The sequence below is a fragment of the Salvelinus sp. IW2-2015 genome, linkage group LG34 (genome assembly GCF_002910315.2).
Source record: "Salvelinus sp. IW2-2015 linkage group LG34, ASM291031v2, whole genome shotgun sequence".
NCBI lineage: Eukaryota > Metazoa > Chordata > Actinopteri > Salmoniformes > Salmonidae > Salvelinus > Salvelinus sp. IW2-2015.
Window position 1 is genome coordinate 4,228,412 of NC_036873.1, and position 18,489 is coordinate 4,246,900.

At 44.4% G+C, this 18,489-nt stretch overlaps 2 protein-coding genes and 1 pseudogene across 5 annotated transcripts in view; 1 reads left to right on the forward strand and 2 right to left on the reverse strand.

Annotated features, from left to right (window-relative positions):
• LOC111958455 (uncharacterized) overlaps positions 1–15,894 on the reverse strand; it is a 320,242-nt gene extending 304,348 nt beyond the window's left edge. For both annotated transcript variants that reach the window (XM_070437212.1, XM_070437215.1), the window contains exons 1-2: positions 15,627–15,894; positions 15,285–15,450 (exon numbers count right to left, since the gene is read on the reverse strand). The gene's annotated coding sequence lies outside the window, so the exon portion shown is untranslated. The remainder of the gene's footprint in view (positions 1–15,284; positions 15,451–15,626) is intronic.
• LOC112067942 (uncharacterized) overlaps positions 1–18,489 on the forward strand; it is a 539,689-nt gene that overhangs the window by 464,278 nt on the left and 56,922 nt on the right. The window lies entirely within an intron of this gene.
• Positions 7,641–11,314, reverse strand: LOC139023630 (uncharacterized; annotated as a pseudogene).

Sequence of the window (18,489 nt, forward strand, 5' to 3'; positions counted from 1 at the left end):
AAGTCCAGGGCTCTCTTTTTGGCTGGCGCAAACAGTGTTTTGCCCGGAACCGGCGCCTTCGCTTGACAACGCTTCGCTCTAAAAGATTGGCTGTTTCGTGGGCACAGGCTTGAACCTATTATAGTAAGTAAATACATGTTTACATACTGTTAGTGAAATATCACATCATTAAGGAATTTACATGGTCCACACACACCAACAGTCGTGAAGAAGACACGACAACGCCTCTTCCCCCTCCTGAAAAGATTTGGTTCTACCGCTGCACCATTGAGAGTATCTTGACTGCCAGCAGCACCGTTTGGTATGCCAACTGCTTGGTATCCGACCGCAAGGCCATGACACAGAGGTCTGGACCTCTATTTTTTTATAATAAAATAAATCAACAATATTTTGTACACAAAAATCCATTAGCCTATGGGTCAACATAAATATTACTCCCAGTGTTGAACAAAGCTCAGAACGCTTATTCTTTATCTGACGGAGTTCTAATCGCCTGCCTCTTTGTGAACGAGTGGAATAGTGCTTTGTTCACCTGCATTCCCCTGGATTTGCATCCTGGATTTGCCTTTTTAGCATCACATTCACCGCTCTTTCAAAAGGTTAACTCCACGCTCTCGCGGCACATGCCGAGGCCCTGAGACGTGAAACGAACTACCCCAGCTCGCAGTCGGCTCAAGTAGGCAACTACAGATGCTGCTGACAGTTTGTTTGCGAGATGCCGGACAAAAGGCAATTTTAAAACCGTCCTGTGCCTCCTGCCGTGTCTACATAGGGTCCCCCCCAACAAACAAAAAACTACTCTCGGAGAAGGAGTCAGTCAGGTGGTTAGCTGGTTAGCTGGTAAAAATGACAGTCAGTCAGGTGGTTAGCTGGCGGCAGAGTCTTCTATTGCAGTAACCTTGAAGGGCTCTGGCTAGTATTACTTAGCCAGCTAGAAGCCTACCTCAGCAGGAGAAAAAATTGTTACTAAGTTCTCATAACTTTGCTTTACAGAGAGTAGGCTGCTGAGACAGACAGTGATGTGGCGCTCAGTAGTGCGGCTGAGGCCTCTGCACAAGACGCTACAGAGGTGTGTGTGGCACAGTACATCACTGAGGCCGAGCTCCCTGCCATCCAGGACCTCTATACCAGGCCGTGTCAAAAGAAGGCCCCAAAAATTGTCAGACTCCACCCACCCAAGTTCTAGACTGTTCTCTCTGTTACCGCATGGCAAGCGGTACTAATGCACAAAGTCTGGAACCAACAGGACCCTGAGCCATATGACAGCTTCTGCCCCCAAGCCATATGGCTGCTAAATAGCTACCCGGACTATATGCAATGACCTTTTTTGCACTAACTTTTGACTCAACATACGCTGCTGCTAATGTTTTATCTATCCTGTTGCCTAGTCACTTTACCCCTAATTATATATACATACAGTGCATTCGGAAAGTATTCAGACCCCTTTCTCCCACATTTTGTTACATTACAGCCTTATTCTAAAATGGATTATAGTTTTTTYCCCCCCCTCAATCTACACACAATACCCCATAATGACAAAGCAAAAACATTTACAAAAGTATTCAGACCCTTTACTCAGTACTTTGTTGAAACACCTTTGGCAGCAATTACACCCTCGAGTCTTCTTGGGTATGACTACAAGCATGGCACACCTGTATTTGGGGAGTTTCTCCCATTCTTCTCTGCAGATCCTCTCAATCTCTGTCAGGTTGGATGGGGAGCGTCACTGCACATCTACTTTCAGGTCTCTCCAGAGATGTTAGATCGGGTTCGAGTCTGGGTTCTGGCTGGGCCACTCAAGGACATTCAGAGACTTGTCCTGAAGTCACTCCTGCGTTGTCTTGGCTGTGTGCTTAGGGTCGTTGTCCTGTTGGAAGGTGAACCTTCGCCCCAGTCTGAGGTCCTGAAGGCTCTGGAACAGGTTTTCATCAAGGATCACTTTGCTCTGTTCATCTTTCCCTCGATCCTGACTAGTCTCCCAGTCCCTGCTGCTGAAACATCCCCACAGCATGATGCTGACACCACCATGCTTCACTGTAGGGAAAGGGGGATACCTAGTCAGTTGTACAACAATGCATTTAACCCTCAGAGTGGTGCGAGGGGCTGCCATAATCGACATCCACATCTTCGGATGGTGCCAGGTTTGGCATTCAGGCCAAAGAGTTCAATCTTGGTTTCATCAGACCAGAGAATCTTGTTTCTCATGGTCAGAGTCCGTTAGGTGCCTTTTGGCAAACTCAAAGCGGGCTGTCGTGCTTTTTACTGAGTGGCTTCCGTGTGGTTACTCTACCATAAAGGCCTGATTGGTGGAGTGCTACAGAGATGGTTGTCCTTCTGGAAGGTTCTCCCATCTCCACAGAGGAGCTCTGTAAGAGTGACCATCAGGTTCTTAGTCACCTTCCTGGCCAAGGCTCTTCTCCCCCGATTGCTCAGTTTGGCTGGGCRGCCAGCTCCATGAAGTCTTGGTGGTTCCAAACTTATTCCATTTAAGAATGATGGAGGCCACTGTGTTTCTAGAAGACCTTTAATGCTGCAGACATATTTTGGTACCCTTCCCCAGATYTGTGCCTCAACACAATCCTGTCTCGGAGCTCTATGAACAATTCCTTCGACCTCATGGCTTGGTTTTTGCTCTGACATGAACTGTCCAACTGTGGGACCTTATATAGAMAGGTGTGTRCCTTTCCAAATCATGTACATTMAATTTAATTTATCACAGGTGGACTCCAATCAAGTTGTAGAAWCATCAAGGATGATCAATGGAAACAGGATGCACCTGAGCTCAATTTCRAGTCTCCTAGCAACTTATGTAAATAAGGTATAACCTACAGCATAGTCGAGCAAGTTAATGTTTCTGACATTTTGGGGCCGCTAAACAAATATTGATTTATAACCACGGAGAGTTACCGCAAGTAGAATACAGAAGCTGCCTCCACTATTCCAGCACCATTTCAACTTCATCAAATCACCTATGATTAGTCGAATACAATGACAACTAAAAGATACCAAAAACTATTTAATCCAATCAACGTAATCTAAATATGATGTGGCTCTTCATGGTTGTCCATGGTTCTGATTTCTGTGTGCGCGTGCAAGTAKGAAAAACATGTCGACCTACCCTACTTGTTGAGAAACGCCAATGCTCGTTGGCTTCCCTTGCATTCAATGCTATGGGCGGCAAACAATGTCACACTTTTTTTGCATCAGATAGATGGCCTACAGAGACAGAGGGGCTGTTTCGCTCGCTCAGATGCTTTCTCCGGTGAGACATTCAGCCTCTTGCGAATGTAAGGAAAATTCTGAAAGAAAGACACATTCTTTTTTTCCCTTGGTCAATTTGAGTATACCTGGCTTCTCTTGACAACCATGAATATACACCACTGGTAGCCGACAGGCATTTACTATATTAGCCAGGTGAGGGCCTCAGATTTTCACTTTATCACATAGTCGGGCGGTTGCAAGTGGGTTATTAGCATTTGTGGACAGGTGCGGGTGAACAGMCAGCTGACCCGCGCACCATTACCGCACTGTATCTGCGTGTGCCAATACCAGTGTGGGCACATTCCAGGTTTTCTCTTAGGAAAATGTGGCGCCGGACAGACGACGTGACCAGAGAAAATTTACCAGACCCATATGAATTGGGTCCATTAGAGCATCCACCCACAGTGCTCCRAATGACCAAAATCACGATAATGCATCTTAACAGAACATGCAACTCATGTAATGAAGCAAACAAACAAAAAATCTAACATTTGCGAAAATCWATCAAAATACTACACCAGAAAGCATGACTTGGCCAGAGGAATCGAGGATCATTAGCTTCTTTAAAAGAAAATAGCTGTGRATTGTTTCAAATCACAGGCTCGTAGTGCTATGCCTATTTGGGAAGCCCACAATTTTGGCAGAGCGGATGGCAATAGGCCTAGCTGAGTTGAGTTGCTGCGGTCAGTGAAAAGCATTTAAAATATGTTTGAAGACGATGTGTTTTGAGTGTAATTTAAAATGTTGAGATAAGAAGGGGAGGGGGCCTCCCGATTGGCACAGCGGTCTAAGGCACTTTATAAACTGGGTGGTTTGAGACCTGAATGCCGATTGGCTGACAGCCGTGGTATATCACAGGTATAACAAAATATTTATTTTTACTGCTCTAATTATGTTGGTAACCAGTTTATAATGGCAATAAGGCACCTCGGGTGTTTGGTATATGGCCAATAAACCACAGCTACGGGCTGTATCCAGGGACTCCATGTTTCGTCGTGCATAAGAACATCCCTTAGCCGTGGTATATTGGCCATATACCACACCCCCTCGTGCCTTATTGCTTAAGCATCGCAGTGCTAGAACAGTCACTATAGACCTGGGCTCAATCCCGGGCTGTATCACAACCGGCCGTGATYGGGAGTCCCATAGGGCGGCGCACAATTGGCCCACCGTCGTCCGRGTTAGGGGAGGGTTTGGCCGGGAGTACTACCGTCTCCTTGTGGCGGGCCGGGTGCCTGCAGGCTGACCTCGGTCGTCAGGTGAACGGTGTTGCCTCCAACACGTGTTAAATGCGTGGTTTAGCGGGTCAAGTTTTGGAGGACAAATGACTTGAACCTTCGCCTCTTGAGCCCGTTGGTGAGTTGCAGCGATGGGACAAGATTGAAAAGGGGGTAAAAAAAGATGGGGAGGGGTGTGTGCCAAAGATATGAGATGCTCAGCTTATTTTTCTATTCCCCATTCAATATGTCACCAGTAGGAAATGTACCATTAATGCCCTTCATTTGGTTACATTCATTTCTGTTAATGCATGTATTAATTACATTCAGTGGCGATTTTAGCATGTAAATCTTGGTGTGGCAAAAACATTTTTATTTGGGATGCATGCCAGCAAAGCCACAATACATTAATTGCACTATAACGGTGCCCACAAACTGTTAAGGCCTACATAAAGCTGTCCCAACAGCAGTCCCGAACACCTTACYACTGCTACACCTGGCTATCAGTGGAGCCTTGTCTGGCAGTGAAACAGTTCATTCAGCCTCATTTACTGCCTTTTAGAAAAACATAGCTGACTTGCTTTAACAATTGTGGTTTCTACTGACAATTGAGATGTACAAACTATGGCACAAGGGGACGACAAGCGTATGAGGCAATCCGTATTAATGAGCGAGCTAGGAYGGACGTAGTTAATAACTATTTGTTCAGCACTTTTGAAATGTAYAGAGACAGAATTCAGAACCTGGGTGGGCCGTTCTTAGTGTTCTCCCGGTACACCTAGTCAGAACCGTAGGATAAATAAAGGGCAGACAATGAAAGCTATTACAATATTCGATTATTACATTTCTCAAAAACAGGTTATAGGCTACATGTGCACCACCAAGTCAGAACAGTAGGCAAAATTAAGAGGTGAAAATAGACCAAATTATTAGGGTGAGGCACATAGGCTACTAACAGCTTACTACACAACACATTTTTGGAYCTACCTTGTGCAATGCTCACTTGTCATCAAAGTCTGGCATTCTCTGGATTTGTGGTGCTTTCAATACAATTGGGAACTCAACAAAATTAAAAAAAATAAAGATTGAATCATGTCAGTGATCTTCAGGTCGTAGCTCTAGAGAGGCCCGAGTTACAGAATTTACAATTCCGAGTTGGATGACCGTTCAAAACGTATTTTCCCAGAACATCTACGAGAAATGTGGGGCTGAATGACGGGTCGCCACTGATTTAGTAATTTACGTTCTCATTCTCGGACTGGAAACATTGTTTGCAGAGTTCACAACCTGCTACACTTGTGAGAAACAAGATTTGTTTTATGACGTTTGTCTTCTCAACAATCTCCCCCTTGGTGATCACCAATCCTCACTGTGAGAGTAATGGAAGTTATAGGCCTACTGCTGCTTTGGCCTATAGGCTGTTTCCTGTGCTCATTTCAATGGATCATGGTCTATACAATGTGTTCATATGGCAGAGGATGTGTAATCTTGCATTAGTTTACTTTTATTTAGATTTGTATCATTTTCATTCAGATTTTTATGATTAACCACATGACAATGAGAAACTGATATGGCTACTCAGGAAGGAGAAGTTAACTGAACTGCCAAAATTATGAGTAAATTAGGGATATAAAGTATATTGAAAGCAGGTGATTCCACACAGGTGTGGTTCCTGAGTTAATTATGCAATTAACAGGGTCATGTATAAAAATGCTGGGCAGGCCATCTGGCCTGTGGTGACAGTTACCTGTAGTTTGCACTTAAAACCCTCTCCTTGTTGCGAACGGTCTGGTGCTTCCAGAGTTCGCCTTAGCGAAGCACTTCCCACATGTGGAGCAGTCATACCCATTGTCGCCATCTGTCCTAAATCCGGGCCTCCCACGTTGTGTGATCCAATGACACCAGAAGAGGTGTCAACGCTCTCAGGTGGTTCATCTTTGAGCTCCCTCCTTGACCTCTAGCCATTGTTTGGGTGTTGTTGTGTGCTGTGTTATAGGCTAGGTAACTCTTGTGGTGAATGTCCATCCTGACCCTGTCTGTATTGGTGGGGTAACTGAGGAAGCCTAGATCCAGGCTTTCTATGAACCCAGTCACCAGGCATTAGACGAGACCGTGAAGGAGAAGACAGACTACCAACAGGGGGGGGGGTCTATGGTAGAAAAATGATAAGATTGTTTAATACTGTTGATGCATTCTGTGTCTGTGGGACTGAGTTGGGCCTCTGGGGTTTGAGCTGACAATTGATTTATGATGGCTAAAGACTGCATTCCATAGACAAGATGTGGTGTGTGTGACCCGAGATAGAGCCTGGAGGAGTAGAACAATCCCCTCATTATATCTGGGAAACTGAGCCAGGTTGGGGATAAAACACCTAGTGCAGATAACCATGAGGTGGCTTATGATGCCGACAGTTTCATTATTGCAATAATTAATCAATATTAAATTAAGATTGACGAAATGAGTCTCTCTCATTTCATTATAATATTCCATGACAAGTCTCACCACTCTCTGTGAATGCTGAAGCCCAGGGTGACCTGTTCAGCTCATCATGGATACTGTGGTGTTTATCATAGACCCTCCTGTTCCTATCTCGAAGCCCCAGGCCCAGCTCCGGGGCTGTTGACTGGAGCCTCTGTCTCTGTGGAGTGTCTGTCCCTCACGGTTCCAACTTGGGAACGAACAGCGATGGCTTCTGATCTGGGGCCAGGGTTTGTGACTAGCCGCTTCAGAGGTCCAGTCTCTCCTGCCAGCAACACCGGGTCCTCAAGGACTGCAGACTAAAGTTGTACAGACGAGCATACAGTGCCTAAGGAAAGTATTCTTGAGAAGAATGGGAGAAACTCGGCAAATACAGGTGTGCCAAGCTTGTAGCGTCATACCCAAGAAGACTCGAGGCTGTAATCGCGGCCAAAGGTGCCTCAACTAGGTACTGAGTAAAGGGTCAGAATACGTCTAAAAACCTGTAAAAAAAAAAAAAACTACTGTTAATTTTAGAAAAAGGCTGTAATGTAACAAAGGTCAATGGGTCTGAATACTTTCCAAAGGCACTGTATATAATTAACATGACATATTCTAAAATGTTTACCACAGTCTATCCCATCTCTAACACTATGATTCAAGTACCCAACAATACGGAGTCATTGTAGTTTATTATTTAAAAAAAAATTGGTTTCAAGAATTAAGCATAATATTGGTTAGACGGAGATAAGGGAAACTCAGTCCCTACAATGATACAAAATTGACTGACTTGGTTATTTTTGTATTTCATTTTCATCAAAATGGTCATACACTCAACTTTGAAGTACATTCAAATGTATAAAATAAATAGTTAATGGTATTGAAAAAACTTCCCGTGCCTATTTCCAAATGCCTCAGTATACGGTATACCGCCCGAGCCTACACAGTAACGTACTTGATTGTTACCCAGAAATTATTTGATAGAGATAAAAACAGATACATTGGGCCTTTAAGATGAATGCACTAAGTCACTCTGAATAAGAGTGTCTGCTAAACTGTAAGTGGAATAACTCACTATTTTAACCCTACCTTTTCTGTACAATTGGTACCCTCGCTTGGATAAAATTAACTTTGGAAAATGTTCAACATTAAACACATCTTCACTACTTTGTCAAGTTAATTAAGACATTCTCAATATAAAACACCAGAATGAACCTAAGGGACATAGGTGTCACTTCATTGGTGAAGCATTTTTACAGAGCGGTCAACGAAGAAACAGGTACTCCTATATGCTTCATTTAGAGTTATGTGAAACTTTTAGCTATATGTTAGGATTTTTGATACATTGTAAGGCTGCATGATGTGACTAATGACGATTTGAAAAAATGTGCATTAAAGGCATGAGCTCTGCTTTCTTTTTTTGTGCAGGTGGTACACACGTCATCAGTCTCATTTACAATTTGACAAGCACTTGATAATGCCTAGAATTTCCCGGCTGCATCCCCTTTGTGTGGCCGTAATGCCCCCTAAAAAAAATCCATGCCTTTTGCGGCCAATGGCTGTTGTGCCCTTGGGCTGAATATAATAATTATAATTTCCTTCTGGCTGGGTGCTCTGAAGCACCTCACTCACATGGCTTTCCGTCACGTGATCGGCTCTTTCTCACAGGCTACAAGTGAAGACGGACGCAACTGCGCGTGTCCCTATCCAATTCCGAGGCGCATATTGAAGATATTGGAAGAACTGTCCACATTTACTTTGTCAGCCAACAAGATGAGTAGGCCTAACAAACAGCAAAAGCACTAGCCCCCATAGTACAAAAGTTTACCTATTCTGTGCGAGAAATAAATAGCCTGGGACAGTTATGGGATGCGATAGATCCCAAATTAATACAACCACTAGCATCAAAACCTTTTTAAAGCAATGAGGCTGACGAAAAAGATCAGAACGTTTAGCTTAAAAATGTTAACTATTAGGCTATTTCTTCACATTATAAGCGCAGCAATGCACACACAGCCGTATGCTGTAAGCGTGAATGTTCCATTAGCGGGAAAACACCATTCTCAAAGCAAACTCCTTCAAAAGATTGGCATCTTACCATTCAAACAATGAATCCTGATCTAGGATAACTTTTCAAATCATGAAATKATTTGGCTTGCTCTAAAAGGATTTGGCTAAAAGCAAATCTACCTTGGAATGGAATCCTTTTACTATAAAAGGTGCATTTTAGAATCTTGAAACGCAGGCTCTACACCCGTTGTAACACGGATTAATGTGCTTCATTTTAAGAAGTTATTTGGCTACTTTAGTTGTGATAAAAACCTTATCAAAACATATGGGCTAGGCTACAYGAGGTGTGTGACTATGATTTGAAAAAGGCATGCACTGTTTCTTGCTTTACTCCACACGCTGGGCATCATTTACAAATGAAACGCTAATATTGTCACCCATCAGACTATTCTTGATTTAATCTTGTCTTTACATATACTAAATAATATATGTGTGAAATTAGTTTTGATTTAGAATGGACCTGTCTCGAAACAGGGGCAGTGGGGRAAAAMTACACTTAAATAGCTAATGGTGGATGCTTTTCCAGTGGTTCATGCCAGCCAGATAGGCTRTACTCCTGTGGAAAAGAGAAGCAATGTGCTTAATATTAGGAAAGTTGAGAAATAAATATAGTAGGCCTAGCCTATAGAAATCTCATGGGGTCCTCTTTTTAAATGGAGGCCATCACTCCGTTTTCTCATGCAATTGCATAGTCTATAGAAATGTTGCGCAACAGGCTCTCATGAAGTGTTGGATTACATTTTCATTGATGTTAGAGTGATAAGAGGGACGACAGAATGCTGAGTACCAGGCAGTTAGCAAGTCTGGTAAGCTACTAATGATCATCAGAGCTTGGAGAAGCTTAATTACTGTGACTAAATGGTCACGTGGAATTTGTCTGCTGTCATAAGACGTGACCGCTGCTATGGCGGTCACTGTAACTAACAGCCCTACACCCACCTGGTGTCCCAGGTCTAAATCAGTGCCTGATTTAGAGGAGAACAATTTAAAAAATGCTGTGGAACTGGCATTGAGTTCCAGAGTTGAGTTTGAGGGCTATACTCTATACATGCGCCGTGTGCATTTTCTGCTTGTATCCTGAAGTACCTCCTCTCTGAGAACATCTTTCCGCAGTGTATACAGGCGAATGGCCTTTCTCCTGTGGATCTTCAGCTGGTGCTGGTGAGAGAACCTCTGCTCACACTGGGTAAGCTGTAGGATTCCTCCCCTCTGTGGACTCTCTGGTGTCTCTTCAGGTTGGACGAGTGTGAAAAACTGGCCTGACACATGTCGCAGCCGAATGGTTTCTCCCCTGTGTGGACCCTCTGGTGCCTCTTCAGGCTGGACAAGTGAGAAAAGCTGTCCTGACACATGTCGCAGCCGAAAGGTTTCTCCCCCGTGTGCATCCTTTGGTGGATCTCCACCTGTTTGGGGAAACGGAAGGCTTTCCCACAGAACGGACACGGGAAGCGCTTTTCTTTGCCACCGGATCTACTGATAGAATTACTGCTACTGTCATTTGTCAATGGGCTTGTGTAGCCATTTAATGTTGAGGCACTGTCATTGTCTGAGGTCTGGTTTAACATTAGAAGAGTGTGAGGAGGATGAAGGCCAGGGAGTGTCTGTGTTGTCGCAGGGTCCATGTTCCAGTTGATAGATCCTATAGAAGGCAGGCTGAAGGCAGCACCTGTTAGGGGGTTAACCTGAGGCGAAATCAGTCTCTCTGAATCACAACTATAGGAGCAGGACGGAGCATCGCTAGCCGAGTCTGTGTCTGTTTCCCTGCCGCATATGGACACCACCTCGTCCCGCAGACCAAATCTACCTTGCCCTGGTCTCACAGTCTGTGTTATGGAGAATAAGTTGGTTGTTGTTTTGTGTTTCACTGTCTGTTTCTGGTTGTTGTGCCCCACCCAGAGTTGAAGACGTTGTCATCCTGGCCTCCACATGCCGTGTCTGGTCCTGGCCTGCTCTGTGATGTTGTCCCCTGGGCTTGGCTGCACCGTCTGGGTCTGGGAATCCAAGATGGCCGTCCAGTCTCCTCTGTTAGCCTCCAGCCAACCACCTGCAGGAAGAGGTTACAAAATAGACTTTACAAACATGGCAGAGAACTCTACTATGGAGATTTTTTAATTGTCAAGTTCATCATTGTTTCAAATCATAGCCAGGTGCATCACTATTCCATTGAGATATATACTGTATGTAGGCTATATGTATTCTCCCTTACCTTGCTCCCCCATCTTCAGTCCACTTAGCAGGTCAATGCTCTCTGGTCCGTCTTCAATTGTCTCCTCTTTGACCAGCAGCAGATCAGGCTTCCCATCCTCCATGTCTACTGACTGTAAGAGATACAGAGTGAGAGGATGTTGGATCAAAGAAATCTGATATGAGCACCCTGCTATGAAGCATCTTCTGATTGGGCAATGAGGGATTGTATGATACTATGCAAACGTGTTACTTCATTTGATTACTTGACACTTAAGACCAAATTAATCAAGACCGTATCCACAAGAATCTGTCGAAGTTTACATACAAATACATTTAAACTCAGTTTTTCACAATTCCTGACATTTAATCCTATTAAAAAATCCCCTGTCTTAGTCAGTTAGATCACCACTTTATTTTAAGAATGTGAAAATGTCAGAATAATAGTAGAGAATCTTTTATTTCTTTCATCACATTCCCAGTGGGTCAGAAGTTTACATACACTCAATTAGTATTTGGTAGCATTGCCTTTAAATTGATTCACTTGGGTCAAACGTTTTGGGTAGCCTTCCACAAGCTTCCCACAATAAGTTGGGGGAATTTTGGCCCATTCCTCCTGACTGAGCTGGTATAACTGAGTCAGGTTTGTAGGATCCTTACTCGCACACGCTTTTTCAGTCCTGTCACAAATTTTCTATAGGATTGAGGTCAGGGCTGTGTGATGGCCACTCCATACCTTGACTTTGTTGTCCTTAAGCCATTTTCACAACTTTGGAAGTATGCTTGGGGTCATTGTCCATTTGGGACCAAGCTTTAACTTCCTGACTGATGTCTTGAGATGTTGCTTCAACATATCCACAATTTTCCTGCCTCATGATGTCATCTATTTTGTGAAGTGCACCAGTCCCTCCTGCAGCAGCATGATGCTGCCACCCCCGTGCTTCACGGTTGGAATGGGTTCTTCGGCTTGCAAGCCTACCTCTTTTTCCTCCAAACATAACGATGGTGATTATGGCCAAACAGTTCTATTTTTGTTTCATCAGACCAGAGGACATTCTCCAAAAAGTATGATCTTTTCCCATGTGAGTTGCAAACATAGTCTGGCTTTTTTAATGGGTTTTGGAGCAGTGGCTTCTTCCTTGGAGCGGCCTTTCAGGATACTTTTGTACCTGTTTCCTCCAGCATCTTCACAAGTTCTTTTGTGTTGTTCTGGGATTGATTTGCACTTTTCGCACGTTCATCTCTAGGAGACAGAATTCCTCTCCTTCCTGAGCGGTATGACAGCTGTGTGGTCCCATGGTGTTTATACTTGTGTACTATTGTTTGTACAGATGAACATGGTACCTTCAGGTGTTTGGAAATTGCTCCCAAGGATGAACCTGACTTGTGGAAGTTCCAATTTTTTTTTCTGAGGTCTTGCTGATTTCCCCATGATGTCAAGCAAAGAGGCACTGAGTTTGAAGGTAGGCCTTGAAATACATCCATAGGTACACCTACAATTGACTCAAATGATGTCAATTAGCCTATCAGAAGCTTTAAAGCCATGCATCCTTTTCTGGAATTTTCCAAACGATATAAAGCACAAAGTAGATGTTTTAACGACTTGCCAAAACTATAGTTGAACAAGAAATTTGTGGTGTGGTTGAAAACGGTTTTAATGACTAAACCTAAGTGTATGTAAACTTCAGACTTCACGTGTAGTTTTTCATTATAATCTAAAATCCTAAACTGATCCTAGATCAACTCTCCTACTCTGATAGGCTTTGTGGATACGAGCCCTGACCTAATACCATACAGACAGTAGTTCAGTGGCTTCACCTCAGTGAGACTGTGTGTGGTCCTGTGCTGCTCAGCTGGTTCCTCTGTGGGTTCAGGAGGAGGTGTAGTCTGGTTGTCMTCCATGACCATGGTCCCCTCTGGGTTCCCCAGACCCTCCTCACACCCCTCCTCCTTCACCAGCAGCACCTCTGGACCGTCCTCCTGGAAGAGACAAGTGATACACTCCCTCAGGTACGTACACACAGATAAACACACTTTCAACATGAAGTGTTTACGAATCCCCCTACTTTTGAATCCTATATTGTCATTAGTTACTTCATTGTTAAACSCATCATGGACATTAATATGACGTTGTGGGTAAAAAGTCAAAAGTCAGACAAACCTGACTAAATTAGTGGTGTACTGTAGGTGTTTTGCTTCATAGTTTGTTCTCCATATTCTTTAAAATAGGGAGCCAATTTATTTTCATAACTGATCAAAATAAGTGTTCTAATGGCTCTCTGGTCCCTCTGCAACAGACTTATGGTGAGAAATGTTTGAACCATGGAGTCGCAATACATATTGTATCACGAGGTCCCTGGCAATTCCTGCCCTAATTGGTTATAAAGTGCGGTTGTGTGTATGCAAAATAAGGTGAGATCAGATGTGATGTATACTGAAGAGAGTCTCAATTAAAGTCTTAGAACGAAAAGTCAAATTTTGTGTTTATTCAACATAAAACAAGTTTTAAATGCACCATACGAAAACCACACATACGTGTTTCTCTGCGTACCCGGCCCACCRCCTCAAGCTCAACAAGACGGAGCTGCTCTTCCTCTCGGGGAAGGACTGCCAGCTCCAAAACCACATCACGGTTGATTGACAACTCCATGGAGTACAAAGAACATCAAAGCAGTGACTTCCTGCAACTGTGATATGTGGTTGTCTCACCCAGCTATCTTAAGATGAATGCACTACTAAATCGCTCTGAATAAAAAAAATCTGTTAAATGACTTGCATGTAATGTTTCAACAAAAAATAAATCTGCATGAACTTGATAAACTGCATTCATTTTCTCATTAAAAGTGTCTTAGGAAAAATTAAGCAGTTGAAAGGAAGTAATGAAATAGGCATCTGAACATCATATAGGCTACACAGTACAAACAATATGTAACATACTTTTTAGGCATATATAAATTAATAACAATGTCTGGACACAATATTCAACAGTGAGCAGGGTTTGATCTAAACATCAGAAGCTATCGAGTGGAATGGTTACTTTCTATGTTAGAGTGGAATGGTTTTTCTGCTGCTTCCCTCTGAGAAGCTCCCGTGTGGACCTTCAGGTGCATCTTCAGGTTGCCAGCCAGGGCGAAGCGCATGTCACACTGGGTACAGCAAAATGGTTTCTCCCCTGTGTGGACCCTCTGGTGCCTCTTCAGGTCACCAGCCTGGGAGAACCTTTTCTCACACTGGGGGCAGCTATATGGTTTCTCCCCTGTGTGGACCCTCTGGTGCCTCTTCAKGTCACAAGCCTGGGAGAACCTYTTCTCACACTGGGGGCAGCTGAAGGGTTTCACCCCTGTGTGGACCCTCTGGTGGATCTCAACATTCTGGAGGCAGCTGAAGCCTTTGTTACAGAACACRCAGAGGAACCGTTTCTCTTTACYACTACCTGATTTTGCRCACCCACCATGTGCCTTGGCCCTTTGGTCCTTTGAGTTCAATAYCTGATCGAAAAGGACGCGGTCGAKTGAATCCGAAGGGGCCATCAATGTGGAYACTGGGTCGCGAWCCCTGAAATTGTGTAAAGCGTAGTGGGTGGTGACATTTGGATTTGTCTTTAAGCTTCCCCTGTAATCTAAGAAATCTTTGCCTTGTGAGTGTCCTYCTAAATGAGTCTCGTCTACATTCCACGTGGGAGAAGCGTCRCCCTCCACTTTTACGTCATTTACAACTATAACCTCCCCTTTCTTATCTAGGCACCCTTCAGARTATACAGTACTACTGTACCGGTTCCAGTCCCCTCTAGACAGATCAGTCTGTGTCTCTAAACCCAAGGATATGTTGCCAGGGTCCATCTCTGTAGCGTAAGAACAAGACAGATCATTGCCAGTCTCGAACGCGTCACCTGAGTCCCGATTGGATTGAGCTGTCCTCGGGCTTGGGTTACCATRAAGTAAATWCTCTGAACTGGGAGCAGGAGAACAGCCCAGTGGCCCCAGTCTCTCTGGATCTGACCTGTGGTCAGATCCTGTGTGTAAAAGCCTTTGGGTTAGAGTTAAAGTCTCGGTGTCTGTCCTCTGACTTGAGGACGGCGTTCGGCGTTCCACTGACCTCCGTGATGCTGCGTCGTGTCCTAGGCTTGGGCGCGGCAGCAGGTGGTAGGTCCTCCGTGGCTACAGGGTGGATGTCTCTGCTGTGCCGTGGTCCTCCTCTCCTTCAGACTTTTCCTGCTGACCAGAGACGATCCTCCTGGACCTGAAGCCTCTACATCTGCAGACTGACACAAAGAGAGGAGGTTATTAAAAGGCATTTTAATTGGATAACAATGTCGCAGTGAACTCACAAGCTCTGTTATGGCAGATAAGGATGTACATGAATAGCTTGAGGGGAGTCTTTCTGAAATAAACAGGAAATTTGATGTACTGTAACATTCTGTTACACTAGACACTGAACCTCTATCACGATAACATGCTGGGTTGAGGTTCCACTCCCTCATCAAACAGTGATTGGTTGGTCATCTCTCCATGTTATTGTGTCCCGCTGGCTTCACAAAGCTCCTGTGGCTCCAGTGGGATGTCTTCACCTGAGAGAGTTATTGGGGGAAAAAAGGTGGTTAGGTTAGCAACTCTCATGATCAACAGTATATTGTACACTAATGACAGTCTACATTTGGCAAGGATGTAAGGTAACACTTCATATACTACACTGCTCAAAAAAATAAAAGGAAACTTAACACACAATGTAACTCCAAGTCAATCACACTTCCGTGAAATCAAACTGTCCACTTAGAAGCAACACTGATTGACAATACATTTCACATGCTGTTGTGCAAATGGAATAGACAAAAGGTGGAAATTATAGGCAATTAGCAGACACCCCATAAAGGAGTGGTTCTGCAGGTGGTGACACAAGACCACTTCTCAGTTCCTATGCTTCCTGCTGATGTTTTGGTCACTTTTGAATGCTGGCGGTGCTTTCACTCTAGTGGTAGCATGAGACGGAGTCTACAACCACACAAGTGGCTCAGGTAGTGCAGCTCATCCAGGATGGCACTCAATGCGACCTGTGGCAAGAAGGTTTGCTGTGTCTGTCAGCGTAATGTCCAGAGCATGGAGGCGCTACCAGGAGACAGGCCAGTAATCAGGAGACGTGGAGGAGGCCGTAGGCAACAAACCCAGGCAGCAGACCGCTACCTCCGCCTTTGTGCAAGGGGATCACTGCCAGAGCCCTGCAAATGACCTCCAGCAGGCCACAAATGTGCATGTGTCTGCTCAAACGGTCAGAAACAGACTCCATGAGGGTGGTATGAGGGCCCGACGTCCACAGGTGGGGTTGGTGCTTACAGCCCAACACCGTGCAGGACGTTTGGCATTTGCAGAGAACACCAAGATTGGGCAAATTCCGCCACTGGCGCCCTGTGCTCTTCACAGATGAAAGCAGGTTCACACGCACATGTGACAGACGTGACAGAGTCTGGAAACGCCGTGGAGAACGTTCTGCTGCCTGCAACATCCTCCAGCATGACGGTTTGGCGGTGGGTCAGTCATGGTGTGGGTGGGCATTTCTTTGTGGGGCCGCACAGCCCTCCATGTGCTCCGCCAGAGGGTAGCCTGACTGCCATTAGGTACCGAGTGAGAGTCCTCAGACCCCTTGTGAGACCATATGCTGGTGCGGTTGGCCCTGGGTTCCTCCTAATGCAAGACAATGCTAGACCTCATGTGGCTGGAGTGTGTCAGCAGTTCCTGCAAGAGGAAGGCAATTGATGCTATGGACTGGCCCGCCCGTTCCACAGACCTGAATCCAATTGAGCAATCTGGGACATCAATGTCTCGCTCCATCCCACAACGCCACGTTGCACACAAGACTGTCCAGGAGTTGGCGGATGCTTTAGTCCAGGTCTGGGAGGAGATCCTCAGGAGACCATCCGCCACCTCATCAGGAGCATGCCAGGCGTTCTAGGGAGGTCATACAGGCAACGTGAGGCCACACACACTAACTGAGCCTCATTTTGACTTGTTCTAAAGGACATTAACATCAAAGTGGATCAGCCTGTAGTGTGGTTTTCCACTTTATTTTGAGTGCGACTCCAAATCCAGACCTCCATGGGTTGATAAATTTGATTTCCATTGATCATTTGTGTGATTTGTTGTCAGCACATTCAACTATGTAAAGAAAAAAAGTATTTAAATAAGTATTTCATTCATTCAGATCTAGGATGTGTTATTTTAGTGTTCCCTTTATTTTTTTGAGCAGTGTATTTATTGATTATGTAAAATGCATCACATCCTTTTAAAAGTATGACAATAGGAAATATGGTTAGAATATGATACAGTCTTTGTGCAATAAGAATAGTCTTAATTGACCTGCCTGGTAAAATAAAACAAATTGTGCAGGGTAAGTATTGCATACTATCCAAACACTAACCAAGACGATAGACATCACATTGTATCTGTCCCATTATGGGTCAGTGATTGCATGGGCAGCGCCATTGTAGTACAGACTGAGATATGTTCCCGGATTCATCCAATAGCATTGAGGTTACCAATAAGGAGGAAGGGGCGCGGCTCATAACACTGTCAAGAGGAAGGGGCGCGGCTCTGTTGCATCCCGCAGTGTGTGTGGCATTCTTATGTTTTCAATTTGTACACTTAGTTCACAAACAATCTGCCAACGATGGATTTATAGTGGTGGGGTGTTGTACTGATCTTGTACATACCGATACAAACGGACTAAATGATAAATGCTGCTGGCTGCGGAATCCAATACAGCAAAATTCCTACTACAGTCGTGGCCAAAAGTTGTGAGAATGACAAATATTAATTTCCACAAATTTTGCTGCTTCGGTGTCTTTAGATATTTTTTGTCAGATGTTACTATGGAATACGGAAGTATAATTACAAGCATTTCATAAGTGTCAAAGGCTTTTATTGACAATTACATGAAGTTAATGCAAAGAGTCAATATTTGCAATGTTGACCCTTCTTTTTCAAGACCTCTGCAATCCGCCCTGGCATGCTGTCAATTAATTTCTGGGCCACATCCTGACTGATGGCAGCCCATTCTTGCATAATTAATGCTTGGAGTTTGTCATAATTTGTGAGTTTTTGTTTGTCCACCCGCCTCTTGAAGATTGACCACAAGTTGTCAATGGGATTAAGGTCTGGGGAGTTTCCTGGCCATGGACCCAAAATATTGATGTTTTGTTCTCCGAGCCACTCAGTTATCACTTTTGCCTTATGGCAAGGTGCTCCATCATGCTGGAAAAGGCATTGTTCATCACCAAACTGTTCCTGGATGGTTGGGAGAAGTTGCTCTC